General features: G+C 45.8%; 1 pseudogene; it reads right to left on the bottom strand.

Moving 5' to 3' along the window:
• Positions 1-5633: 5633 nt before the first annotated feature.
• The window catches only part of LOC118015411, a 56261-nt pseudogene continuing 34463 nt past the window's right edge, over positions 5634-27431 (bottom strand).

The following is a 27431-nucleotide window of genomic DNA, read 5'->3' as shown; positions in this document are numbered from 1 at the left end:
CAGGGCTTCTCCCTTCCATACTCTGTTAGACCATATGCAATTGCGGCTCCTTAACCATTTTTTATTCTAAAACTGTCAATTTTATGTGATCAGCTTAATAGTTGAACTCCGTGGAGCACCATGAGGTGAATTACGGCAAAGGAGGAGAGAACTGACATTTACAAAGTTACACTATGTGCTAGACGCGGTAACTCACTCATACCTGAGATTGCCCCCAGAATACATGCTACATAAGGGCAAGGAGCATGCTCACCTGCTCACAATTGCATCCCTATTTTCAGCACAATGTATGGTTCAAGAGATACTCACTAGGCAGTGGCATAAAATACACTAGGATATCAATAACATGTTAATGTGAGCCCTTAGATAGATAGATGATCGATGGATATGAAAACTGATCAGAAAGGTGCCTGGCATATGAAGCAGCTCAATAAACATTAGGATGGAGAGATTGAGACTCGGAGAGATGAAATAATGTGCCCAAAGTTAAAAATGCTCAAAAGCAGTGAAGGCAAATTGGAGTCTACTTGGTGAAATCCCAAACCCACGTTATTTCCATTGTGCTCATACAGTTGTATTTCACGTAAGTTTTGATCTTGGTAGCTCTCTCTGTTCTGCTCCCCACAATCCTCCAGCCTCCATTCCCAATTCTTAATCATGTTACCAGTGAGGTCTCTGGAGCCAGAGGAAAGGGCAAAGACAAGAGGACTTGCCTCGGTTGCATCCCCCCTTGTCCCCTACTCAGCTTCTCTACCAGCCCCTGAGAACCTGCTGATGGCTGAGAGCTGGCAGATCAGACTGCCATCTTGGCAGACGTACGATTCTGCACCCTGCTCTGCCTCCCGTTTCCGGGGGAAGTCATAATAAGAATAAAGAGGGGGACACTGAGGATGAGGAGGACTTACCAAGGCCCCTTCTATGTACCAGCTGCCGCTCTAAGCTCTTGGCTTGCATTATTTCGTGTACTGCTCACAAAATCCCATGATCACTCTCATTTTACAAACTGAAGTCCCTTACACAAAGCCATACAGTACATTTTAACTTGGCTCTATCTTATTCCAGAGCCCAAGCTTTTAACCTGTATGACCTAAGCTGGAACAGAAATGTCCCCATAATATCAAGAAGAAGCATGAGAAGAGCTAGAGAAATGGAAGATTGGAATATCAGAAGACAGGCTATTGTGTATCCTTTCTTCTGGTCACTAAAGGTCATCAAGGTTGCAATTGCCCCGAAATTCCCACACTCGCAGTAAGGCTGTCTGCGGGCTCAGTCAGGGGCAACTGCTCTGTCATTGGGAACAAGGAGAGCATGGGGGGAAGATGCTGACCTTGGTAAAACCACCCTTCAGGACAGGAGGCAAGAGAATTGGAGGAAGATAACAATGGACGGGGTGCCTGGGTGGCTCAGTCGGTTAAGCGTCTGCCTTCCACTCAGGTCATGATCTCAGGGTCCTGGGATCGAGTTCCGCATCGGGCTCCCTGCTCATCGGGGAGACTGCTTCTCCCTCTGCCTCTGCCTCTCTCTCTGTCTCTCATGAATAAATAAATAAAATCTTAAAAAAAAAAAAAAGATAACAATGGACAGAAAGGAGAAAATAGCACTCTACCTAGTATAGAGAACAAGAGTGAAGATCCCAGAGCCCAGTACACTTAGGCTTGAAACCTGGCTCCACCACCGGCTTACAGTGTGACCTTGGAAAACTTATCTCCCCTCTCTGAACCTTATTTTCTTCATCTGTATAAAAGAGAACTAATAATGCCGACCTCACTGGTAGTTACAGGATTTATTTATTTATTTTTTAATTTTTTTTAAAGATTTTATTTATTTGGCAGAGAGAGACACAGTGAGAGAGGGAACACAATCAGGGGGAGTGAGAGAGGGAGAAGCAGGCTTCCCGCTGAGCAGGGAGCCGGATGCGGGGCTCGATCCCAGGACTCCGGGATCATGACCTGAGCCGAAGGCAGACGCTTGACGACTGAGCCACCCAGGCGCCCCTAGTTACAGGATTTAAAATGAGAGTGTTTGTGAAGCATCTAGCATTCTTTAAAATTTAATAAATAATGATTCTCCTTCCTCCTTCTAGGGATTAGAGAAAGCAAATCCACTTTGGTTAAATGCATATAAAAAGGTTTCAGACAGCTTCTCAACAATGAGGATCTTTGTCGGTGAATATGCAAACCCAAAATAAAGAGGGTTAAGAAACTTTGGCCAGCAGTATCCCTATCTCTCCTTATGATCAGCCTCATCATGAAGGCTTTCCTCCTCAGAAAAAAAGCAGAGGCTCCTGTTTGAGACACTCTGTCTCTGGTGGGGGTGAACCCCCTCCTTCCCTGACTCCAGCCCATGCTGCGCACCAAAGGATCTCGGAGTGGAAAGCCCTCCCTCCCGGTGCTCCTTTTGTCATTAGCATATGGGCCAAAACTTAAAAGGAAAGATGAGGGGGTGGGGAATGAGGGTGTTGCAGCTCAGTCCTTCCACATGCTATGACATGTGCAAAAGAGAGGACAACTCATAAAAATTCTCAGGTTTTGGAATTTGAAGCAAGACCACTAGCGTGCTACTGTGACCATTTTAATGACATCGTCTGTCTTCAGTATCTGCTCACAGGTAAATTGGTCACAGGTAGAACTCGCCGAGACATTCAATGCGCTTAAGCACACACTTTGTATTTCATTGACAAACATAAGAAACAATTTCAGCTATTTTTCCATTTGTAATTGTTTTCTTTGGACCCTGATGCTTTGGTCACTCTTCATCACTGCTCATCAGAGAGCTTTTATTAACTCACGTCTTCAGGTTAATTCTGCCTTAGAAAGGGAGATGGATTTCAAGGTGCTGCCTTGAGTGCATTAGGGATTGGGGTCAGCCTGTGCCTCTCCTTTTTGTACGATGTTGTAGGAAGCCGGGAAAGGCCTGCTTTGCATGGCCCAGTATTGCACGCTCCGCTTTCCCTCTCATGTAACCCAAGGCAAACACCTCAAATGGATCATTTAACCCCACTCCCCACTTTCCTTCACCTCTGTTTGATCTCAGGCTTAAAAAAAAAGGACTCAAACTGACAAAATGCATTTTTATATAACTAGCCCTAAAAACACCATAAGGATGGTCTTTAGCATTGTGCAGGATAAAAAAGGAAAAGCAAAGTGATTCAAATGACTGTTTGTTTATGTAGTTCAAGAGGGCGTGGGGGCCGGGCAGGTTGGAGAGATGGCATTCTATTAACTTCCCACTTCTTCAGTCTGGTCCTGTACATTAGCACTTGCCCTGTGGGCAAGCGGGCTAATTTTTTTCTGTTGGGAAAGACTGCCTGTCCTTCCTCTGGCCCACACTTTTTGTTGTTTTGTTTTAATAACTGAGTATCTTTAGATTTTAGCCTGATTTTAGCTTTGATGCCAGATGGTTAGTCTGGGACCCTCAGGCCTTTGCATGCCAAGACAGGGAAAGGCCAAAGCTGAGATATGTGTGGCTATCAGGTAGGTCTGCTGATGCCTTTCTGGATTAGACAGACACAAGCCAGTTTACTTCCAAAAGCTTGTGTTTGCTCCAGCACGTACCTTCTTTAACTTAATGTCCTGTTTATATGGAAGACTGTGGTTGCATGCTATGTGAGTGGGTCTTAATTCACAGAAAGAATTCAAGACACCAACAGCCATCCTGACTTTGCTTTTCTAAGACAGCCCCAATCCTGTTCCACCCTCACCGGGTGAGTTTTTAACTAAATAGAGTGTTGGTGTGGCCAAGCAGCAAGAATATATCAAATACTGGCAAATTGAGTGATTTTCAACCTTCACTATGCATGGCATTCCCCTGGGTGATTAAAAAATGTATATACAGTTGTCCCAGCTCTGCCCCAGAGATTCTGATTCAATGGGCCTAGGCATAAGTACTTTTTAAAAGCTCTTCAGGTGATTTTAATGAGCAGCCAGGGTCTAAAACCCTTGGGCAAGGCTCTCTCCTTTCCCAGAAAGATCCAGAATTATTTTAGAAGGATCTATCAAATAGACTTGTGGTTTGGTGGTCTCTAACTACTGAAACTAGAGCTACATGATTGTGCCTTATGTAATTATCTCTTCTATCATTAACACTAGTGAATGCTCTAGACTTGTCTTTTCAACTGTAAGACAGAGGCTTTGTTTATATGATTCCAAATCGTACTTGGTAGAGCCAAATCTTAAAGCTGACTCCCTCAAAAGGCTAGTTATGTGGCATGGTTTCCAAAAAAAAAGACTTACTGGAGCCCAGCCTCTTGTGACCTTGGGCAGATTTCTTAACTACTCTGCCTCAGTTTTCTTATCTATAAAATGGGGTCAATAATAGCACCTGTATCAGAATTTTTGAGATTAAATGAGTTAATCCACATAAAGTACTTTGAACATGATTTGGCGATAGCAAGTACTCAGTAAATATCTGTTGTTATTATGACTATAAGACTCCTTCTTTTGACCCAGGTTCATTTGACTGCAACTAAAATCCTCTCCTTGCCTTCAGGTTCTACTCACTAGCTGAATGAAATTCATATCAAGGAGAAGAGCAAGCTCAGCTGGTATTGTGAAGGCATGTCTGTCGCTGGAACGCTCCAAGAAAATATTACTTAAAAGGGGCAAAGTCTAGATGTTTGAGAGTGGTCATTGCCCTTACATGGGATAATATGGGCTGCCGTAAAATGCTTGCTCGATAGGGAGACCAACTTAGGGACTCCCATCAGAGCAGCATCTGAGATTTTGATTTTGTTCTTGGAAGTAATTCTAGGCTCATCTTTCCTCAGAAAAGAATCAAGCATTCTCTCGGAAATCACACAGAGTAGGGTCATTGCAGCTTTTGCCACCCCCACCCCCCACCCCCTACCCCCCATCCTGTGGCAGTGTTTCTGAAGTACAATGAGAGATGCAGGGAATGTTCTGGGGATTCTGCTGCCCCCAAATAGACCATAGTCTCTAATACAGTGCACATCCTGATTCCTCCACTGTTCAACTTTTTCCTGTCCAGGATTATAATCCCAAAAGAGTCACTATGACCCTGAAAGAGAACAGTTATTTATTCAAGCATGATTTAAATTCTCTCTTACCACATCTAATATGGCCTTGGGTCGTTCTGAAGCAGCCAGAGAAAATAGGTCCAATGCTTAGAAGAGTAATCCCTTCTTCAAATGAATCAAATTAGGACATTTGTTGACTTCTGCAGAAGACCAAGTAGGAGGCAGTGATTTGACTTACTCAAGGATATTTCTCAACTTACATCATGGCAAAGTTCTCTTCATTGGTTTTCCTATTGCCTTTCAAATATGAGTTGACATACAAGCATTTGATCTGGTGCGAGAAATTAGATAAGGGGGTAGAGTGTCAGAAGCCCCAGGTGGGGATCAGGACATTTGATTTCCAGTCTTGCCTCCGACTTGGCCGGACCACCAGCTCTTAAAAGTTCAGCCTCTTGGGCCATTGTAAAGGATGAGCAGGGGTCTGAGGGCCCTAGCCATAGTAAAAAGTCTGTTTAAATCCCTGTTTATAGGTGAGTTTTAGTCAATCTAGCTAAAGATTTGTCTCTTTTGTTGTTCTGTTCAAAGAACCAGCTTTTGGTTTCGTTGATTTGTTTCCTATGGTTTTTCTAGGCTCTATTTTATTGAAGTTCCACTTAATTTAATTTAAAGAAGGCTGTGGCTTTATTGGTGGAACAGGCTCCTTGAGAGGGAGGAAGCAGGAGGAGTGCGTGGTCTTGATGCCAGGCCTGCCCTGTTTCGGGTGATGGAGAACTTGTCCAGGTAGTGGCCAATCATCTCGGGCTTGATTTCCACCTAGTTGAAGATATTGCCATTAGAGACACCCACCGTGCTGCCCACCATCTCTGGCAGGATGGCTCATGTTCCGCAAGCACGTCTTAACCACCTCCGGTTTCCCCATGTGAGGAGCCTCCTTCTTGGCTTTGGGCAGGCGCTTCAGCAGTGAGTGCCGCTTCCTCTGCAAACCCAGGTTGAGCCTCGCCGCTGCTGGGCACCGTATAGCTGCGTCAACTGCTTGTAGGCCATGTCTAGCCGCTGGTCAAGGTCCGCCCCAACAGGTGAGCCCGCGGAAGGTGTGTAGCTGCTTCTACTCCACTTCTGCCCTCCTGTCAGCTCTTCCTAAATTTCCACTTTAATCTTTATTATTTCCTTCCTTCTGCTCATTTTTAGGTTTAGTGGGTTCTTCTTTTTCCAGTATCTCAGGGTGGAAGATCAGGTTATTGGTTTGAGATCCTTCTCCTTTCTTAATATAAGCAGTCACAGCTATGACTTTCCCTTTAAGTACTGCTTTAGCTGAATTCTATACATTTTTTTTCTTTTTCTTTTTCTTTTTTTTTAAAGATTTTATGTGTTTATTTGAGAGAGAGAGAATGAGAGAGAGCACATGAGAGGGGTTAGGGTCAGAGGGAGAAGCAGACTCCCTGCCGAGCAGGGAGCCCGATGCGGGACTCCATCCCGGGACTCCAGGATCATGACCTGAGCCGAAGGCAGTCGCTTAACCAACTGAGCCACCCAGGCGCCCTGAATTCTATACATTTTGCTATGTGTTCATTTCATTCACCTCAAACTATCTTCTTTTTTTTTTAAGTTTTACCTATTTAAGTAATCTCTACACCCAAGGTGGGGCTCGAACTCATGACCCCAAGATCAAGAGCCATAGGTTCCTCTGACTGAGCCAGCCAGGGGCCCCACCTCAAAGTATTTTCTGATTTCCCTCAAAGTATTTTGATTTCTTCCTTGATCCATTGGTTATATCAGAGTGTACTGTTTAATTTCCACATATTTGTGAGTTTCCCAATTTTTTTCCCGCTATTGATTTCTAATTTCATTACATCATGATCAGAAAACATACTTCGTATTATTTCTATCCTTTTTAATTTACTGAGGTTTGTTTTGTGGCTGTTGTAAGAAAACACCATAGATGGTAACTTAAACAATAGAAACTTATTTTCTCACAGTTCTAGAAGCTAGGAAGTCCAAGATCAAGGTGCCAGCCCATTTAGCTTTGGTGTGAGCCAAAGACAGACTGCTGCCTTCTCACTGTGTTCTCACATGGTAAAGACGGGGGTGGGGGGGTGGGGGGGTAGGAGACAGCGAGCTCTCTGGTGCTTCCTCTTATAAGGACACATCCTATCAATCAGTTGAAGTCTACAGTCACCTTTCCAAGAATACTTCAACTGTGTGGAGCATACACTAGTTCAGCTTCTAAAGATTGTTTATATCTATGAAGCTGTGTAATCACAGCATCCTTGTAAAGCAGATAAATGATACTGGTATTATGCTTTTAAAAAATGGACAAGTAGGGCTCTGGAGCACTTAGGAAGCCAGGACCACGTGAATGAATGCCTGAGCAGGGACAGCAGCCAACGTCTTCTGAGTGCACCCAGTGTTCCCTTTCTATCAGACTAAACTGCCTTCCTTACAGACCAGTTAGGAGGTAGCAGATGTCCACATTGTGCGTGTGCGTGCGTGTGGCAGAGAGGGACAGAGACGGAGAGAAAGTGCACGGGCAGCTGCAATGTTAAATTTCTCTCTATCCTGGAGCTATAGTCAGGTTTAATCATTCTTGGAATTCTGGTACATGAACAGGGTGTAGTTTTGGACTCATTATTTACACAACATCCTCCCCTCCGTCTTGCCTGAGGGAGAAAGGGGCTTTCTCCAGAGCCAGTGGAGACCTCCCCACCTTATCTCTCCTAGCCGCAAGCCCGCAAGCATGCCTGCTGCCTTCTCAGGACTGTCTCATGAATGTGACCTGGGGTGTCAGACTGACCACTAACGAGGCAGATAAGCTGCACACAGCTTCTCTCTTCTGTGCTTCCTGCCTTCCCTCATTCTCACCTGGCTGTCGATATAGTAGGCATTCAATCAATATTTATTGATTCGGTTTTGTTGTGAGGTTAGGCTAAGTTGTACCTTAGTTAATGAACTAGTGACTTCGGGGAGAGGCGGGGCTGACAGACTCCCCCCCCCCCCCCCCCCCCCCGCCCCCGCAAACTCCTGGAGTCTCTCTCTGAGAAGAACGGGAGATGAGGATTGGGAAGGGAAACAAGAAGCAGCACAGCGACATTGGGGTTCCTGGACTCCAGTCCTGCTGCCGAGGCTCAGCCCGTCTTCTGGGAGCCACGGTCTCCATGTCCCTGCCTGTTACCTGTGGGTGCTCGTCCTCACGGCCTCTAGGGTTTACTTCTGCTTTAACATTTTCTCTGTGAAATAGTTCACGCCTTTGCTTGCTTGCTTTCATACTCACACTCTGATCCAACGCATTAATGGAGTACCTACCAAGTGCCAGGCACTGAGTAGACCAGAGGGTGAGAGAGAGGGATGGGGACACAGAGATAAAAAATGAATCACTGCAGCCCTTGAACCCGTCTTGCTGGCCGGAGGGAGAGAATGGGAGACATCCGCGTGGAAAACAAATACTGGGCAGGATTAGTTTGATAACTCTTGGGGTAACTCCCACACGCCTGCCTGTCCGGATGACCCTGGCCTCAGGAACGTGGGGAACCGAGGCAAAGCCAAGGGGTAGCTGGGAGGTGGGAGGGCTCAGCGGGATTCTCCTGAGTATTTAATTACATTTGAGGAGTGATAGATCATCTCTCACTGCCACTGATGATAATTAGAAAATAATGGACATGATGGCTGTGTGTCTAGTTATCTTGGGGGGCATACAGAACCCACATGGAGGCGTTTGGGCCATAGGCTGTGTCCACCAAAGAGGCTACCAGTGTTCTGACACCAGTTGTTCTGGAGAGCAACCGAACTCAAGTTGGCCAAGAAAGAGGCCCGTGGGTCTTCGAGGACTCTGGCCCTGGAATAGTCTCAGTAGACCTGACCTGCAGTTGAGCGCATGGCATCACCCCAACTCAGCTCAGCTCAGTGGCACACCTGCTGTTCGCAGAGCCCACAGGCCAAACCTTGCCGCCACAGTGTCCACGCTGGGGCTATTGGATGACAATGCTCAAGTAATACATCCTCGTTACCTGTCTTCATAGGGGGCACCTGTCTTCATAGGGGGCCAAAGAGGTAGAAGTCCCACCTAGATCTGTGCACACAACCCAAAAGAGAGGCAATGTGGGTGTAATTAAAATTCTACAATGGCGGTAAAAATGACAACACAACTGAATCGATTGCTTACTGTGTGCCAGGCACCGCGTGAAGCGCTTTATATACATTATCTTACTTGGTTGTCAATCCGATGAGGTAGGTACTATCATTGTCCTCATTTCTAGTGATGGGGAAAGCAGGGCTTGGAGAATTTAAGCAAACAGCACAGTAATTAAAATCCAGACAGGGTAACTCCTGACGACTCAATCTTAACCATTACGCGGTATTGCACTTCTGATGTGTCTCCTTCACTGTCCGTGAAAATTAAGCACCAGAACACACACACTGGAACAACTTTCTTCTCCTGTGGCTTGAGGTTAGATCTGGGTTTTTTGTGTTTCTGAAACATTTTTGTCGGGTGCGTGTTTTTAATATTGTAAGCTACCTCAAATCCTTGATGGAAGTAGGCACATCTTAAAGCTCAATTAAATAAAAAGGCAGAAGAACACACACAGAGATCATGGAAATCGGCTCCAACCTCCGTCTGGTTATAACTGCTTTGGGGTGGGGGCTGGGGGCGCTGTGGTCGTGGCTGCCAGACAGAAGGTTGTTTGAACTTGGCTGGCTATGAGAGCCAACAGAGTGAACTTGAAGAGAAAGATAAACATACAACAACTGTTCAAAGCTTCAGGTGTTATGATTGCTAATTGAGAAAGGCTCTAAATAATACCTGCTGGTGTGTAGGAATTTCACTCCTGGGGATTAGTGGCTCAGGTAACGCTGGGATTCTGTTCCTTCAGATTCCCCCTTAAAGAAAATTAAAGTGGTGTCCTAGTCAATCAGGAGGGCGTATGCCTCAGAGTAACCCACAAATAGCACCTTTATTTCTGAGCCTTTTCAGTTGTCCTCTTCATACACACAGTCTCTCTCTCTCTCTCACACACACACACACTCTCTCTCTCTCTCTCACCTGCACAACATACTTCTGGCAAAGCTGCTGCAGCTGTTCTAACCTGCCCAAGTTCCTTTCTGGGCCCAGCCCAGTCAGCATTTTCCCAGGCCCAGGCTCACCTTAGCCACCCTGCTGTCTTCCTCAGAGCCTGGTCACGCTGTCCTTGACTCCATGTCACGCATGTGTGAGGGACCGGAGGCTGCTGAAGCAGGCGAGGGTGTGTCGAGTGAGTGGCAGTTGGGGTGGAAGCCGGGAACCCCTCAGTTGACCTCCTCACAGGGACCACCCAGCATCACAGCCCCACTCCGGCTTCTTCCTCTTCCAAACACAGCTTGGTGTGGTGGACTGGGCTTTGGGAAACATATGGCCTGGGTCAAATCACAGTTCTGAGGCCTTGGGCAAGCTCTGTAAACTTCTGAGTCTCGATTTCCTCAGCTGTAAAATGGAGTTAGTATGTCGCCGAGTTGTGCAGAGTATCAAATCCCATGCCTGGTATGAACATGCTGTCCCAGTGGGGGCTATTAGCAGTGACTCTTTGGCTGATCAGTTGTAAAATGTCTCTCCTACTCACTCCTGACTCACACTGGCAAATTTCCTGCCAAATGAGTCAGCTTTATGTCAACATTACTTCAAAAATTTAAAAAAACCAAAAGAGGCACCAATATACTGCACAGATTAGCATCACAAGACAGCATCTTTGTGCTGTTTCTAATAAATGAGTGCATGAAGAGAAAACGCCTTAAAAACCTTCGTTTTCATGTGTAAAAATTTCAAGAGTAAGTTTACATTTCAAATGACACGGGCCTCCAACTTCACGTGTTAATTTTGAAGGCCAAGAAACAATACCCTCTCTCCTCCCGGTCTGCTCGCTTCTTCCTGGAAGTGTTTGATGGTGCTAATTAAGTACTAATATTTTTTAAAGATTTTATTCATTTATTGGAGACAGAGAGTACAAGGGGGAGGGAGGGTCAGAAGGAGAAGCAGACTCCCTGCTGAGCAGGGACCCCGATGTGGGGCTGGATCCCGGGACCCTGGGATCATGACCTGAGCCGAAGGCAGCTGCTTAACCGACTGAGCCACCCGGGCGCCCCTTAAGTACTAATTTTGATAAGAAAAATGTGAAATACCACAGTTGCCTCAGGAGGGGAAGGAGGGGAAAACAGCAGAGAGAGGGAAGCTGCAGCTGCTGAACGTAAAGTATCTCTTTGCACTATTTTTCTGAACATGGTGCCATTAAATACCTTCCCAATGGTGAGGGTGGTTGTAAATACCATTCCTTCGGCCCCTGCTATGTCTCCGGCACTACTCAGCATCTAACATCCTTTGTCTTTCTTCTGCCTTGTGGCTCTGACCACAACTGCAGTGATGTCAATCTTGTTATAGTCCATTTAATGCTGATCTCTCTCACGAGAGCACAAGCTCCAGGAAGGGATGGGCCGGCCCGTGCTGTTCCCTGTTTCAGTGCTCATGTCTAGCGTGGTGTCTGGCACACGGCGAAGCTTACTAAATGCTCACTGAATGAATGGATAGGCCATAGTCCTTGCAGCAAAGTAGCCAGTTAGGCCTAATTCTCTCCATTTTACAGATAAGGAAATGAATTCTTAGAAAAGCTAAGTAGCTTTCCAAGGAGGTACTACTTTGTGTGCCGGGAACCCAACCAAATGCTGTTGATTCTAAAACACATTTGCTCTCTTGACTACTAATGTGACTATTTAAATGAGAGCCTCCTCTGAATTGCCTTGGTTTGTGTAAACCCTGAAGAGTATTTGATAATAAGTATTTTCCTGACTTTAGCTCCTTTAGCTGGTCCTTTGTCTCCCTGATGGGTTATGGTCTTACTTTTAGCTACTCAACTCACTTATCTTTCCTATCTTACTCTGCGCTGCCTTTGTTGTCAGCCCCTTTCTTTCTGCTCTGAGCAGAGGGCCCATCCCAAGACAACCCTCATTTAATCCTCCAGGGATCTTTCTTAGTTCTAGTCCCTTCCTCTGCCCCAGGAACCTCAGCCAGGAAGCAGCTCAGGATACATCTCACCACAGCTCCCCCACATGATTAACAGCCACCCTGACTCCCTGGCTAGAGCCAACAAGAACCTCCTTGTTGCCAAATCCAATAAATACTCCAGTGTTCTCACCCTTCTTGGACTTGCATCTGTATTTGCTACGAGTTCCTGCCCCTCCTGGAAACTACTGTATTCCCCACTCTTACCCCTTTTCCTTGGCAAATGGTGGTGTTCCAGGGTTCTCATTTCATCCTATGTAATCTCCCTGGACTACCTCATCTACTCCCCCATGGCTTTGAGCACAACACAGAAAGGAGCCTTTTTCCCAGGAACTCAATGTTAGTGGGCATGAGGATGATCTGAAGGAGATTGCTCATCATCCTGAATGCTGATTTGTCAGGTCAGGGGAGGGGGCTGCATTCGGATAATTCAGTGCAGGGTATTCTCTGTTCTCAGACCATGGGATGAAACCCTGTGCCAAAGGTTGATATTTCTCAGTGTCATGCCCTTCCAAGCTCTAGACTGTGTAGTTGGCTTGATATCTCCTTGGCTTTGGCAGTCATGGCAAGGTGCTGCCCAGATCCCCCTTCAGGGAAGTACTTTCTGCCCCAGCCGCAGGGAGTGCTGTCTACATCCAGCCTTCATTTGTGCCCCACTTCCAGGATTGCCTCGGTTCGAAAGACCCTCCTTGTCCAAGGTCACACCAGTTCTTGGGCAACCACATCCAATCATTGATCAGTGTGGGATATAAATCCTCCACTATCTTGGACCAAGTTGGAACAGCTCTGAAAGGCCATCCTAGTTCTAGGTGAGTTGATGGGCCGGGTTTTCTAATGCTGTGTAACAAACCATCCCAAAATGTAATGGCTTTAGACAATGGCAACACTTATTTTGCTCATGAATCTGCGGTCTGGGCTTCAGGTTGGAGAAGGAGCAGAGATCATTCATCTCTGCTCCACTAAGTGCCTGCTGGGGTAGCTTGGAGGTTGGGGCTGGGTGCATTTTTTTTTTTTTTAATTTATTTGAGAGAGTGAGAGGGAGTAGAGAGGGACAGAAGGAGAGGGAGAGAGAATCCCAAGCAAACTCCCCACTGAGCGTGGAGCCCAACCCAGGCTCTATCTCACAACCCTGAGATCACAACCTGAGCTGAAAACAAGTTGGCCATTTAACCGACTGAGCCACCCAGGTGCCCAGGGGCTGGGTGCATTTAAAAACTCTCTCACTGACTCATGTGTCTGGCACCTGGACTGGGCACACTCAAACTGCACAGGGCTAGACTGCTGGCCTCCTTGGGCATCTCTCTCTACTTCTACATGATCTCTCTACATTGTTTTTCCAACATGGAGCCTTCGGGAGGGCCAAACTTCTTACTTGTTGACTACGGGCTCCTAAAATGCATATGGCAGAGAGGAAGCCAGGCAGATGCCATATTGCCTTTTATAACCTAGCCTTAAAAGTCATGCAGCATCATTCTGGTCAAGCAGTTTAAAAAGTACCCCCAAGTTCAAGAACATGGAGTGTAGACCCCACCTCTTAATGGAGGAGCATCAAGCTCACTGTAAGAAGAACATGTGGGATGGGCCACAAGTAGGTATGGCCATCTTTGGGAAATATACTCTGCCACAGCCAAGGCTGTCATTAGGCCTGCCCTGCAGCTTGGTCTCTCCCTCTTCCCACTCCCATTTGTTTCCCCTCCTTTCTGTGTTGTGCTCAAGAACATACCCTAAGAAATACCCTGTTCATCAAACTGTGTTTCAGAGTCTATTTCCCAGGAACTCAGCCTGCAACACTAGCCCCCCCAAACCAATACATTCAAGCAAGATCACCATCTTTCCCTGCCTTGTTCCACTCCAACTTTTCCTCTTCTCTGTGCCTTAACTCAGTGAATGGCTTCACCTCTGTCCAGCATCGACCCTCTCCCTCGGGTGGTCACCATGTCCTGTCTCTCTGGGATATTGTTCACACATGTCCATTTCTCTTCTTTCCCAGGCCTTGTCCACGCCACCGCATCTCTCACCCCGATCTGCACAGTAGTCCCATAACTAGTCCTCTGTGCCTACTCTTGCCTCCCCACAGCCTCAACTGTACTTGCTGCTAGAATGATCTAAGTCTCATATTTGATTATTTTATTCTTTTTATTCTCCAGTACCCATGTGACAATGCCCAGACTTCTTAATTTGATCCACAAGTCCTTTGGTAGCCAGACCTCGCTTTCCTTTGGAGTACCCATTTCTCACCCCTACCCATCAAACTCACTGTGTCTTTCAGCTTCTTTGTTACGTTATGAGCACAGTAAAATCTCTCTACCCTTTTAGGGATGTCCCTTTTGGTGGACAGCACTTTCCTCCCACACCCCAGATCATCCTAAGTATTTATCTTTCAGGTTTTGATCCAAATTTTAATTCCTCCAGCAAGCCCTCCTAGACTGGGTGAGGGGCCTTGACCTGAGCTCCTGAGGTGCCCCTCCCACCATCGCACAGCCACACTTCAAGCAAATCCCATTGTGACCACCTTCCCTGGAGACCATGTCATCTTGGTCACCAATGTAGCCAAGACACTTAGCCCAGTGTATAGCACACAGGTCGCTATATACAGCAGAGCAGGTTGTGCACTGGTCAACTCCAAGGCGCTCCATTTGCATAAACTACACTGTGGACACATCCCCTAGAATTATGTAGAACCCACCCTAAGCACACACAGTGACCCTGCCAAAAGTTTTAATTGTATAATCAAATAAATACATGAATTATGCTATCTTTGGTGCTCTCTGTTAACCATGAGATTAATGTTTGGCAAAAGGAAAATTATCTGATTTCAGTAGTCTCTTTTCCAATGCCAAAGAATGCAACATTCACAACTAGAAAGGAAAAGGCAAAAGCCTAAAGCAGTGGTTCTTAATCCTGGGTACACTTTAGAATTACCTGGGGAGCTCTGGAAAAATACAGATGCCTGGGCCTCACCACAGGCCCATCACAGAAGCTCTGGGGGTGGGGCCCAGCAGTGGGATTTTTTTACATCTCCCAAGGTGTCTCTCCTGTGTAGCCAAGGTTGAGAGCCTCTGGCCTAAAGAGCATCCAAGCACATCCAAGGAGCTTAAGAAACCCACCCAGCAATCATTAACCTTCCTCTCAAACACCTCACTCAGGAGCCACAGGGCTGAGCACCCAAGATGAAAACCTTTCTGGGTTAAGTGTACTTCTCTGGGTTTTGGATCTCAGATTCAGAGCTGAGTTTGTCATATTCACCAGTTCATAGTACACTGTCTTCATTGGTCCATGCAAGGCCCTCTTTAGTTTTATTTCTTTATTCCATTTTACTCCGTTCTCCCTCCAAGTTTCTTACCCTCACCACGGGCAACCATCCAAATACACTTGATGCAGGTACAATATATACTCGTGTTCATATGCCTTCTTATAAAAATGTGTTTTGCTTTCTATGCCTGTACTTTTTTTATGTATATGCATTGCGCCTCATTCTGATAGTTAATTTTTCACTCTATCCATGTTGCTCCATCCGTGTTTCACTCCATCCAATCCGTTGTTCCTGTCTGCTGCAGAGTATTCTGGTCTGTGCTTCCACGCGCTTGCCCCGTCCACACCCCCAGCGGTATTCACCCACGTGCTTCCAGCTCCCAAACACCATAACACTGCCAGAGCCATCCTTGGGTGTGTTCCCTTGTGTACCCGCGTGAGAATTTATCTGCGGTAAGGACGCCCTCTGGTTTATCAGCTATATATTTTGGGTCGCCTTACTTAACATGTTTTTGCATAATGGATATTTTTATACCAATATACCAAAAAGAAAAATTCAAGTGATTTCTGTGATATAATAATGGGGCCCAAACACAAGGTGTGAGTGGCTATAAGAAAACAATATAACACATTCCTAAGAAGAGCTGGGACTCTTGGCATCTTGGTGATAATTCTAGCAGGCTGGATTTCAGTAAAGGAGATGGTCTCCAGCAGGGACCACTGGATCACTTTAAATGAAACCCCAGTGAAAAGTAAGCATTTCTTGGGTTGTTTCAAAATGTCACTGCGTAAGACTTCCAACTCCTATGGATGTTAGCTGAACCTCTTACAGGTTTAAAAGGGGCAAAGACTAAATCCAGAAATCAAGTTGTATGCAGTAAACCTAGCCTCTGTTGACACACTGGGCAGAATCAGACATTCTGTTTAGGAAAGAAAAAGGTTGCCAAAACTCTGCTTATTATAATCAACATTACAGACTGAATGGAATGTTTAGAGAAGACCCTTCAACATTTAATTGGCGAATATCCTGAGTGGTAGTAGTCCACTGAAAATCCTCTGTATAATTGCTGTGTTATGTGATGTATTGATATCTCTGAGATTTCCAAACCAAGTATCTGTGTTTCAAAGCAGTTGTTACGTTAGCATGGTAGCAGAAGTATTAGGCTAATGCTGAGACTTCTGATGGCGTTTCTGCTTGACCGGAAGCCTCAACAGTTATTGAGCATTTACTCTCTAGCTAGTAAGAGAGTGGTGGTTAACATCACAGGCCACTTCCTAGTTCAGTCACTGAGGGCAAGGTGATTCACCTCTCTGTGTCTCAGTTTCCTCACCTGAACAACAGGGGTGGTGTTGGGACATGCCTTTTGGTGGTGGCGGCAGGATTTAAGAGGATACCATGGGTAAGGCACTTTGCAGATAGTAAGACTCATGGTGTCATAGGCCTTGGAAATACTCAGCAAATATCCTTGTGATGATTTATTTGGGCATCCTGGTCAGAGCTGGGACGTTTCAAGTCCAAGTAATTTCTTTAGATCCATTTATTTAATGGGACTGTCCTTCTCTGTCTAATCCCACAGCATGTGCTCTTCTGCTGTCTGACTCCCTGTGTCCCCAGGCAACAAAACCACACAAATTCTCTTCACTCATCCATTGCTGTAGACAGCCTGTATTTTCATATGCCTTTGTTTTATCTACCCAGCTAGATTAAAATTGGAGGGAAGTGAGAGCCAGGCAAACCAAGAAATAGACTCTTAACTATGGAGAACACACTGATGGTTACCGGAGAGGAGGTGGGTGAGGGGATGGGGGAAACAGGTGATGCGGATTAAGAGTATACTTATGAGCACCGGGTGATGTATGGAAGGGCTGAATCACTATACTGTACCCCTGAAACTAATATTACACTGTATGTTAACTAACTGGAATTTAAATAAAAACTTAAAAGAAAAAGTAAAAATAAATTAAAAAAAAAACATAATAAAATTGAAGGGAAGTAATGATGTCTTCTCAGAAAGCCCGTGGCAAGTTCAAGGACACACAATAGACTGGTAAAATGCTCATGTATAAATTTACAAAGTCCTTTTGACTTTGGCTCACATAAGAATTGTACTTTCTTAATATAGTCTATGAGTGTATTAATGAAACCTGAACAGGGTAGCTTTTCCTTCCCCCTTACCTAGAGAAGTTAGGCTAGTGTTTTTCTGCAGGCAGCTTTAGCCAGGTATTCCATGGTATGGTTCATTTTCCCCCCAAGCTCCCATCAGGGTCAGCATTGATTTGCTTTGGACACAGATAGATCTTCAGTCCTATTATTTTTTCCAAGGAAGGACTTCCTGTTGAAGTCATTGAGCAGCACAAATCCTGTTTGGTGTGTGTGAGTCCATGTGCATGCGTGTTTTTGCTTGAACACACAAACACTTCCCTTTTACACTGGTGTTTCAGCCTCTCAGTGCTCACCATACCATCACAAACCATTATCATTCATTATTATGAAACGTTATTATCTTTTACAGGTAGGAAGTTGGATGCATTTCAATTGCTTCACTCAGCCACTAATTGGTTCACGTACTTTTCTGACATTCAAGTTTAAACGTATTTCTTCTATAAACAGGAGCAATACTTTGCATTTGGGAGATATGGCCTACACATGCTTCTATGATGCTCACTCCTAAAGCACAAGCTGATTTCTGCAGACCATCATTGTGCCTTCTATAAAGAATGCCCCCCCCCCTTTTTTTGAGAGAGAGTGAGAGTGGGGGAGGGGCAGAAGGAAAGAGAGAATCTTAAGCAAGCTCCACACCCAGATGCAGGGCTCCATCTCACGACCCTGAGATCATGACACGAGCCACAATCAAGAGTAGGGACGCTTAACTGACTGAGCCACCCAGGAGCTCCAGAATATTTCCCCTTCTGATGTGATTTTTGCTTTAGCAAAAAAAAAAAGGGGGTGCTACTGATGACTTGGTGGATTTTAGTTCTCTATTTCTACATCCAAGGAATTTTTATAAGCACCAGCGCCACCTCTCCCTTTTTAACTTCAATATTAATTTTTATTTTATTTAATTATTTTGTACCTTACCTTGTCTCGGAAAGGACTTATGATGGCTAGTTTAAGCAAAACAATCCTTCATCATATCATTTGTTTAGTAAATCTTGCTACCTTCTCTTGAGTTTTGAATCGATGATCTTACTCGTTCTCTCAGGATCTTGAATCCCAGCCTCTGGAGCAGAAACCAGAGGTCAGGCAGGTGAGGGCTCTGGGGCAAAGCGAAGGGAGGACCGGAAAGAGCCAAAGCAACCGGATGTGACTCCTCCCTTCACACTTAAGAGTCTTAGTTGTCTGCTCCCGTTCATATTTATTTCTAACCAAAGCCTGTGGCTAAAGAATGTTGACTTTTATTCTCTGTAAGGGCAGGAGGCCAGATCAGCTGATGTCCTCATGTCCTTCTTGTTACTAACTCAAGACATTTCATCCTGAAGTTCTCTCAGGAATACCCGGGTGAGACATTAGAAAGCGTTTGGTTCACGCGATTTGCTGTTGGCTAAAACAGTTCAAATTCAAGCTCCCTCCACTCTCTCTCTAACTGCCACCAGGCCCAGGACGGTCTTGTTTCTTCTGCGTCCAATTTTGTTTCTCTCCTCTGAACTTGGGAGCTCTGGGGGTCTCTGGAAGGTAGGGCCCTGGCATTCTTGTATCCCCCACACGGCCCAGAGGGCTTCGGGGTGTCATCCTCCCTCAGGTTCAGCCTCCTCTCTGGCCTCTCCAGCCACTCCCTGCATCTCGGCCTTTGGAGCATGGCTTTTCAGACCTCATTCTCTCATAAAACTTTCTAACTGCTAGAGTCCAAACTAAAAGCAAAAATGTGCCTCTGTACCCAGAATTCTTTTCTAAGCATTATAAAAAAGTTCTTCAGAATGTGGCGGGAAAAGTGTCTTTTACATACTTCGGGGGGTGAAAATGGCTAATCTAGGGGCTCAAAAAGCAACTGCTCCCAAGGGGCCCACACACCTTCCTTTGAAAGGCCACGTGTTCACTTGATTTTGAATTTGAGGCTCGCGAGAATCTTTTGATCCCTTTCATTATTGCCTCAGAGCCTCATTAACTAATTATTTGACCTCTGACTGGTTTAATTACAGAGTGGATTAAGAATTCTTGGGGCAACTTCTTGTGGAAGTAAAAAGCGTAGGCCTCAATCCCATAGACTCTGCCTCTGTCTCAGCTGGCTGACTGTGGGCAAGTTATTTCATGTCTTGAAACTCAGTTTCTTCATCCGTCAAGTGGGCATGGTCACACCTGTGTTCCGCGGTGGTTCTCCAGATTAAATGAGAAAACACACAACGAATGGCTCACTGAACAGTCTGGGGTAGTGACCAGGTTGGAAGCCGTGCCTGTCTTCGTGCTGCCAAGAGCCTGGGAGGGAGCTACAAACTGGTTTTGGTAGAGTGTAGACATTCCTGAAGAGAGATGCATGAGCAGCGACCTGCGAGATGGGTAGGGGTTAGGCAGGGAGGGTGTCCCAGGCAGAGGGAAGAGCAGAGGCAGCGTGCCCTGCGTCAAAGATGGGGAACTGCTAGGAGTAAGCCTGGAGAGAGGAATCTCAGCTCCACCATCAAAGGCCACATATACCATGCTTAGAAGATCAGTTAGGATGCTGTTACATTAATTCAAATGCAAAAGCTCAGTGCTCTAAGCGGGAGTCAAAGCGATGAGGATGTGGAGCAGTCGGTAGATTTGAGAGAGATTTAGGAGGTAGAATTGACAGGATTTGGTGATTCATTGGATGTACTGGGTTCAGTCAGCCCCAATTCAACAACTGTTTGTTGAGTACACCCTCTGTTCGAGGTAGGACCTTGACTGATTTATTTCCTTATCAACCCCCGGGCCAAATGTCCAGCAAACCTCCTCATCCATCCCCAGAGGCCAGGCTGCTTCTGCCTGGGTCAGGGCTCTGACCCTGCCCAGTGGAGTACGCTTGGGGTAGCCCTGGGCCATTCTGATTTTAGAAAGGGCAGGGCTTTAAAGAGAGCTGTCAACACGTGAGGATTTGGGAACTGATTACCCAGTTAGAAGATTCTCTCAGCCTTTAAGACTCCTCTATCTGAAAGCCTGCTTTGTGACCGGTGTGGTGACATAAAGAAAGGGTCAGAGAAGGACAGTCACCCAATACCGCTACCGCCATGTGGTCATTTGGATGAGGTGTAGCCAATGGAGGAGGAGGGTAGGAAAACCCCAGCCATGATCCAGAATACCCTCTCTCTCAGAGTGCCTTTTCTCATCACGCTTTGGATTCTTTCATCCTAAAATCTGTTTAAAACCCCTGATCCCTTACCAACTGATGGCAAGTAGAGGCATCAAAAAGCACGAGGGACGGCTGGGGAAGGAGCCTGGGATTGAAGGCCGGGCATGTGCTGAGAACTGCTCTGGTGTGGGGATGCCTGGGTGGCTCAGTGGGCTGAGCATCTGCCTTCGGCTTAGGTCTCCTTGCTCAGCGGGGAGCCTGCTTCTCCCTATGCCTACCACTCCCCCTTGCTTGTGCTCTCTCTCTGAGAAATAAATAAGTAAAAATCTAAAAAAAAAAAAAGAAAGAAAGAAAGAAAGAAAAGAACCACTCTGGTGTGTAAGGACCCCCCCTTCCCAGTGTGGAGAATGACAAGTAAAGGACTCTGAGTTATTTTGAAGTTACTTTTTGATCATTAGACCTAGCATTCTGAAACGGGCCACGTGGGTCACTATTTTAATAAGTTTTATGTCAGTAACAACAACCAAAAGAGCTGACATTAAATGCATATCATGTGTGAGGCCCCATACCAGGCAGGAAACGCTGCTATCTCATTTATTCCGCATAAGGAAGCCATGTCCTAAGTAGGACAACTGTTCCCAGTCTGCAGAGAAGGAAGCTGGGGTACCTGGCTCAGCGTTCCGCGGCCAACACACGGTGGAGTGAATCCAGGAAGAGCATGAGAATGAGGACGTTTGGCGTTTGATAGAAGCTGATGGCTCAACAATTCATTATGCGTGGAAAGTTTTGTGTTTGGTAATGAGAAAATAATGCTAATCAGGTCTGTTGTGTCAATACTGTGTAATGTTTATTTTAAAGCAATCGCAGAGTGGTCCACACGTTCCCGAAGATCTTCACAAGGAGACAGAGGGCCCGTTCATCCAGTTTGACCTCTGAAGACCCCTTCCGTCCATACAGCCCCTTTGTGTGCGTGTGTGTGTGTGTGTGTCTGGGCACAGGGTGGGCCAGGGGGTCATGGCACCCACAGCATGAAGCAGCCCTCGTGAGTGAATGCACTCCAGGGAGCAAGACAGGCAGGCTTCTGGATGGAGTCCCCGACCTTGAGCCCATGCACCCTACACTCTGCCCTCCCTGAAGGGAGCGGCTGGTGAGAAGGATGCTAAGCAGGCCTGCAGACTGCCTGACTCCACCATCCCAGAGCTTCAAGGAAGTTTCTCTCTTGGGAGCCAGCCCTGCAGGTTTGGCTCTAGCAGACAAGTCTGAGCTGGATGAATGAGCAGGAAGTGCCGGATCCTGCCCTGCCCACAGTGATCCCGAGCTTTTTGTAGAATAACCTGTCCAGCCCAAGAGGAGAGACTCCCACCACCCCGGCCCCCGCCAGCCCCAGCAAACCGGCCTGATAGCACTGTCCATCTCAGAAGAGAGCTTGTGTTCTTTGCCTGGATTTTTGAAATTCCTTAATTGGAGCTCTTGAGAGGGAGCATCTTGCAATGTCACTTCTCCGGCAGTGATTCTGCTAGCCCACAATATTCACCAACCCCCACAGTCCCTTAAATGCGGAGCCTGACTAATTGAGGGATATCTGGTAACTCATACCCCCTCTCTAGGCCTCAGATTCTTTATCTGTAGAATGAAGCGTTTGGATTCAGTGAGCCCCTAGTTTTGGTTCTGAATTTCTTATCAGCAGGATAAAAAGGATAGTCAATACTACCAAAGCAATCAAAAGAATCACCTCTCCTGGGGCGCCTGGGTGGCTCAGTCGTTAAGCATCTGCCTTCAGCTCAGGTCATGATCCCAGGGTCCTGGGATCGAGTCCCACATCGGGCTCCCTGCTCGGCGGGAAGCCTAATTCTCCCTCTCCCACTCCCCCTGCTTGTGTTCCTGCTCTTGCTGTCTCTCTCTCTGTCAAAAAGTAAATAAAATCTTAAAAAAAAAAAAAAGAAAAAAAGACTATTGCTCCTGAGGTTGGATGAATCCAGAATCCACAGGTCCACCCACACTTAATTTAGAAAAAAAAAAAGAAGGATGTCTTGTATTCTATCCAGATGTCCCAAGAGGAGAAGTCCCCAGACCTGGTAACCTCATCAAAATGGACCCAGGCTGATTCAGGGTCCCGCTAGCAGTACCCACGCCTCCTACCCAGCCCCAGATAGCAAAGATGAAGACGCGTCAGCATGCCTGTGATAGGATCCCCCCTACTTTGAATGGTGCTGGAAGAGGCCTGAGAACCTGTGTAGCCTCCTTCTACTCTTTACTAAAGAGAGGAAGCTGAGCGCAAATAGTTCCCACGACTTACTCAAGGTCTCACTGGTCCTAGGTTTGAGGCTGAGCCCATAGGCCACATTCTCTGCTGCCGGCCCAGGGCCAGAAAGGAGAGGGAGTTTTCACCTGTGAAGCTCTTCCATTGTTATCCACCCTGGGGAATTCACTCTCCATTTGGCCAGGGTGGACAGCCTGTGATTTCCATGATGATTTAGGGCTAGTAGATTTCATTTCGGGAGCTCTGCGACCCCGATCTTTGCCTCGCTGGTCAACTTCAATAACTGCCGTGTGCGAGTCCAGACACCCCAAGCGGTGGGAAAGGAGGAAAGAGCTCTGCACCCCGTTAAAAAGTCATCATTTGGATTTAAATCAGCCCTGGTGAAAATAACCAAGGGAATTGGGGAACTATAGAAAGGTCAAAGGTTTGCAGGTTTAGGGTTTCGTGGGAACATACGCATGTTTGGACCAGACCCAAGTGCCTGGTTGACCTGTTTGACAGGTAACAATTAGAGAGTAGGAGCTTGCCCGGCTGGAATGTGGCTGCAGAGGCCGGCAGGAGGATCTGGTTTACCTGCTCAGCAGGTGGGGCCTGCCCAGTCCGACAGGCATGTGCACGCACAACATTCCAGAGAATCGGTTTTCTTTTAAAGACACAGCAATGACTGCAGGGCACAAAAGGGTTGGGTTGAGCCCTGGCTGGAAGCCGTTAGCTATTTGCAAGGTAAAGAGGCAAAATAAATAGTTCCCTCTAGACAGTTCAAGGAAGAAACTGTAAAGACATTCAGGACTTTTTTTTTTTTTCTTTTTTAAAATGTCTAAAATGAAAATGTGCTTCTTGTCTCAAGACCTGAGAAACTGTGGACTGGTACAAAATGCCAAAGATAATAGAAGTAAAAAGTCTTTCCCCTTTCCCCTTACTTTTTTCTTTTTCTTTTTCTTTTTAAAGAGGCCATAATATTATTGAGAGCAAAACGTAGGCTCCTTGAAGGATGCTGTCTGGCTTGGGAGAGTCTAGGAATGTTTGCTACTTTTTTTAGCACAGCTGCAGAAGACCCCCAGGAGAGTAAAGTTTCGGGGTTTTTTCCTCAATAAATTGTACATAATCTGTATATTTTGAAAGTAAAAAATACTGTTTTGATAAAACATAATTAAAGAAAGTAGGTTTGTGGTTAAAATAATAGAAGATCAGGATAATATAATATATGTAGTATATATAGTGTAATGGGGAGTATACACAGACATAGACCCACATGCATCACATGACTTCCTTTTGATTCCCAGGGGATTTTGGTATATTGCTTTAACTTCCCTGTATCATATTCATCATTGATGAGAAAGGGGAGAATCAAGCCAAAGAAGATTGGACCTGAAAGTTGATTGCAATGTTATAGGGAACATGGCTAAAACAAATTCAAAACTCTGAAAATTTCCAAGTAATTAATTTATCTTTATTTCTTTAAAAGACTTCTTTATTTATTTGACAGAGAGAGAGAGGGAGAGAGAGCACAAGCAGGGAGGAGAGGGAGAAGCAGACTCCCCACTGAGCAGGGAGCCTGACGCGGGGCTTGACCCCAGGACCCTGGGATCATGACCTGAGCGGAAGGCAGATGCTTAACCAACTGAGCCACCCAGGCACCCCCAAGTAATTAATTTTTTTTTTAAAGATTTTATTTATTTATTTGAGAGAGAGAATGAGATAGAGAGCATGAGAGGGGGGAGGGTCAGAGAGAGGCAGACTCCCTGCTGAGCAGGGAGCCGATGCGGGACTCGATCCCGGGACTCCAGGATCATGACCTGAGCCGAAGGCAGTCGCTTAACCAACTGAGCCACCCAGGCGCCCCAAGTAATTAATTTTTAAAAAGATTTATTTATTTGAGAGAGAGAGAGAGTGAGCGGGAGGCAGAGGGAGAGAGAATCTGAAGCAGACTCTGCACTGAGCATAGATCCCAATGTGGGGCTCGATCCCATGACCTTGAGATATGACCTGAGCCGAAACCAAGAGTCGGTGGCCTAACAGACTGAACCACCGAGGTGCCCCTCCAAGTAATTAATTTTTTTAAAAATTTGCCAAGTGAGGGGCACCTGGGTGGCTCTTTAGCTCAGGTCATGATCTCAGGGTCCTGCTCTGCAGGGACTCTGCTTCCCCTTCTCCCTCTGCCCCTCCCCCCTGTTCATGCACTCTCTCAAATAATAAAATCTTAAAACAATTTGCCAAGTTAGTTTTCTTTAAAAACCAACAAGAAACCTCCCCTTCTTTCACATTGTCTCCCTTCATTGCAGAAAATATGTGAGTCACCTCCACATAAATGGGGGTGCTTCCCCTGCCTCTGTGCTCCCAAAGCTCTGAAGTCCATCATTGGATGCACATCCCTGGAGTCCTGGTAGTGAGATGGGAGGGCAAGGAAGGATTGGCAGCTGGTGATTACACAGAAAGAGCCTTGCCAATTCAAAGAGTTAATTATAGTGAAGCAAAGGATCTTAAAATTCAATTGGCAGAAACAAACAAGCAAACAAAAACTTAGCCATCTCATTGTTGACTGGTGCTGGTGGTAAAACAGCTGCTATTGTGGCAATTTAACTCTTTAGGTATCTGTGTAATGTGAAGATTCCTGTGTGCAGCCCATCGACCAGGACTGATCAGAAGTCGGTAGTAATAGTAACGAAACATCAGAAACAGTAACCACGCCCGGTTCGTGAGCTCTTACTCGGTGAGATGTACTTTTCCAAACTGTCTCCATTTTCTCATTTAATCTCCGCCACAATTCTGAGACAGGTTTTATTATGATCTCCACTTTACAGACTAGCTTGAGACACAGAGACGTTCTAGAACTTCTCTAAGATCACACTGTTGGTAGGTGCAGAGCCAGGGTCTGAACTTAGGCAGTTCATTCATTCATTCAGTTTTGAACTCCTGTTCTGAGATAGGCACAGTGCCAGGGATTTACAAGACCGTGATGAAGTCTTGGAGTTGGTCCTTCATGGACAAATCAGAAGTCACAGAATCTAGTTACTGTTTCTGATTCCAACACCGATTCTCTTGACTATCCTCTAGACAGCCCCTTACCGGTGCACGCACTTTAAGGGCTCAGTTGTGTCTGACGCCACCCACCACCATACCAGAGACCACTACTTCACCCACGCCGTTCCTAGCCATGCCTGGACACCCTTAGTTGCAGCGTCATCATGCGGCAAAGGACAATGGCCATTTTCTAGGGCATCTACTACATGTATACTCCAGGCCTGCTTTCCTTTATTCGCCTAATTAGTGTGGGAGCAGTAAATCCAAGTTTGAAAGTCCTGCAAACAGAGCTTACTCTGGGTGTGAGAAGCCCCTTCAATCACTAAGTATTTTATCAATAACAGGTATTTGCCTGTTGGTTTTTACTTCTTGATAATTAGAACTCGATCTTCACAGATTCTGACATAATGACTGCTTCCAGTGAATCCTGAAAAAAAAAAAAAAGAAAAGAAAAAAATTAGTTTGCACTTTACCCAAAGGAAATGGCCATATAATGGCCATAAAGCCATTTCCTTACGCTGTAGCATTGCACATTTTCCCACAAGGTCTTTTTCATTTCCCGACTGATATTTCCTTCTGATAGTGTCTATAAACTCTGCACTTTGTGCTTTTTGACCAATCTGTCTTTCGTGTGCCTTTGAGCAAACTCTGAAGGACAGACGTGATTTCTCTGACAATGACCCACTTTCAGTGGCCACAGAAAGGCTGAATGGCCACTTACTTGGGGTAGAGTAATAATAATAAATGGTAATAATAGTAAGTGTGCTGAGGGCCTGCTATGGGCTAGACGTACTGTGCCAAATACTCTACATGCATTGTCTCATTGAATAATTACAGTGGCCATAGGTATGTATTATGATTACAGGTACCAGGGAAGGAAGCCTGCTCACAAAGCATATATAACTCACATGAGGTCATATAGCTAACTAATGGCGATGCTAAGAGGCAGAACTAGGCTCATTAGGCCCTAGTGGGTATTCTGCATCAGGCAGAATATAAAAGCAAATGACCAGTTGGTCTTTAAGGTTTTGTGATTCTGAGATGCTCTTCCTACTCTGCTTTGAACAATGTATACCAGAAGTGTTAACCTTGAGTTCCCTGGTCCCCATGCTTTAAGTGGGAAAAGAAAAAATCTGAAGCAGGTTTTAAGGAGAACCACCAGTGGAGAAGCTACTCAAACCATGTCATGTGAGGAAGAGTTTATGGAACCAGAAATCTTTATAGCCAGATTTGAGGACACTGGGACTGGGGTGTTGGGGCAGAGCAGGGAGGAGAATATGCTAATTGCCTTCAAATAATTGAAGGACTGTCAGATGCAAGAAAGAATAGGCTGGTGTTGCATGGCTCCTAGTTGGAAACCCAGGACCAATAAGGGGAAGTTGGAGGGAAACAGGTGTTGATCCTGTATTAAGGCAAGTTTGTTTTTCCTCAGACTAGAAAGTGGTGGAAAGAATGGTTGAATGCCAGTTCCATCCCTGTGGTAAGCATTTGTTGTTTTGCTTCCCAGAGTCCATTCCTCTTTATTATAAAAGCAGTGGCCTGATTTCTTTTGGGGAAATGACGTTTCCCCATTGACAGCAGTCTTGGTGGGACAATCAATCAATTTGTACTATTAACCCCTGGCCCAGCGTTGAGCATGTGACCCATGTTGGCCCAGCCAGATTC

The sequence above is a fragment of the Mirounga leonina genome, unplaced genomic scaffold, assembly GCF_011800145.1.
Source record: "Mirounga leonina isolate KUSES-001 unplaced genomic scaffold, KU_Mleo_1.0 Mir_165, whole genome shotgun sequence".
Lineage (NCBI taxonomy): Eukaryota > Metazoa > Chordata > Mammalia > Carnivora > Phocidae > Mirounga > Mirounga leonina.
This window is presented reverse-complemented; position numbering and strand designations above follow the sequence as displayed.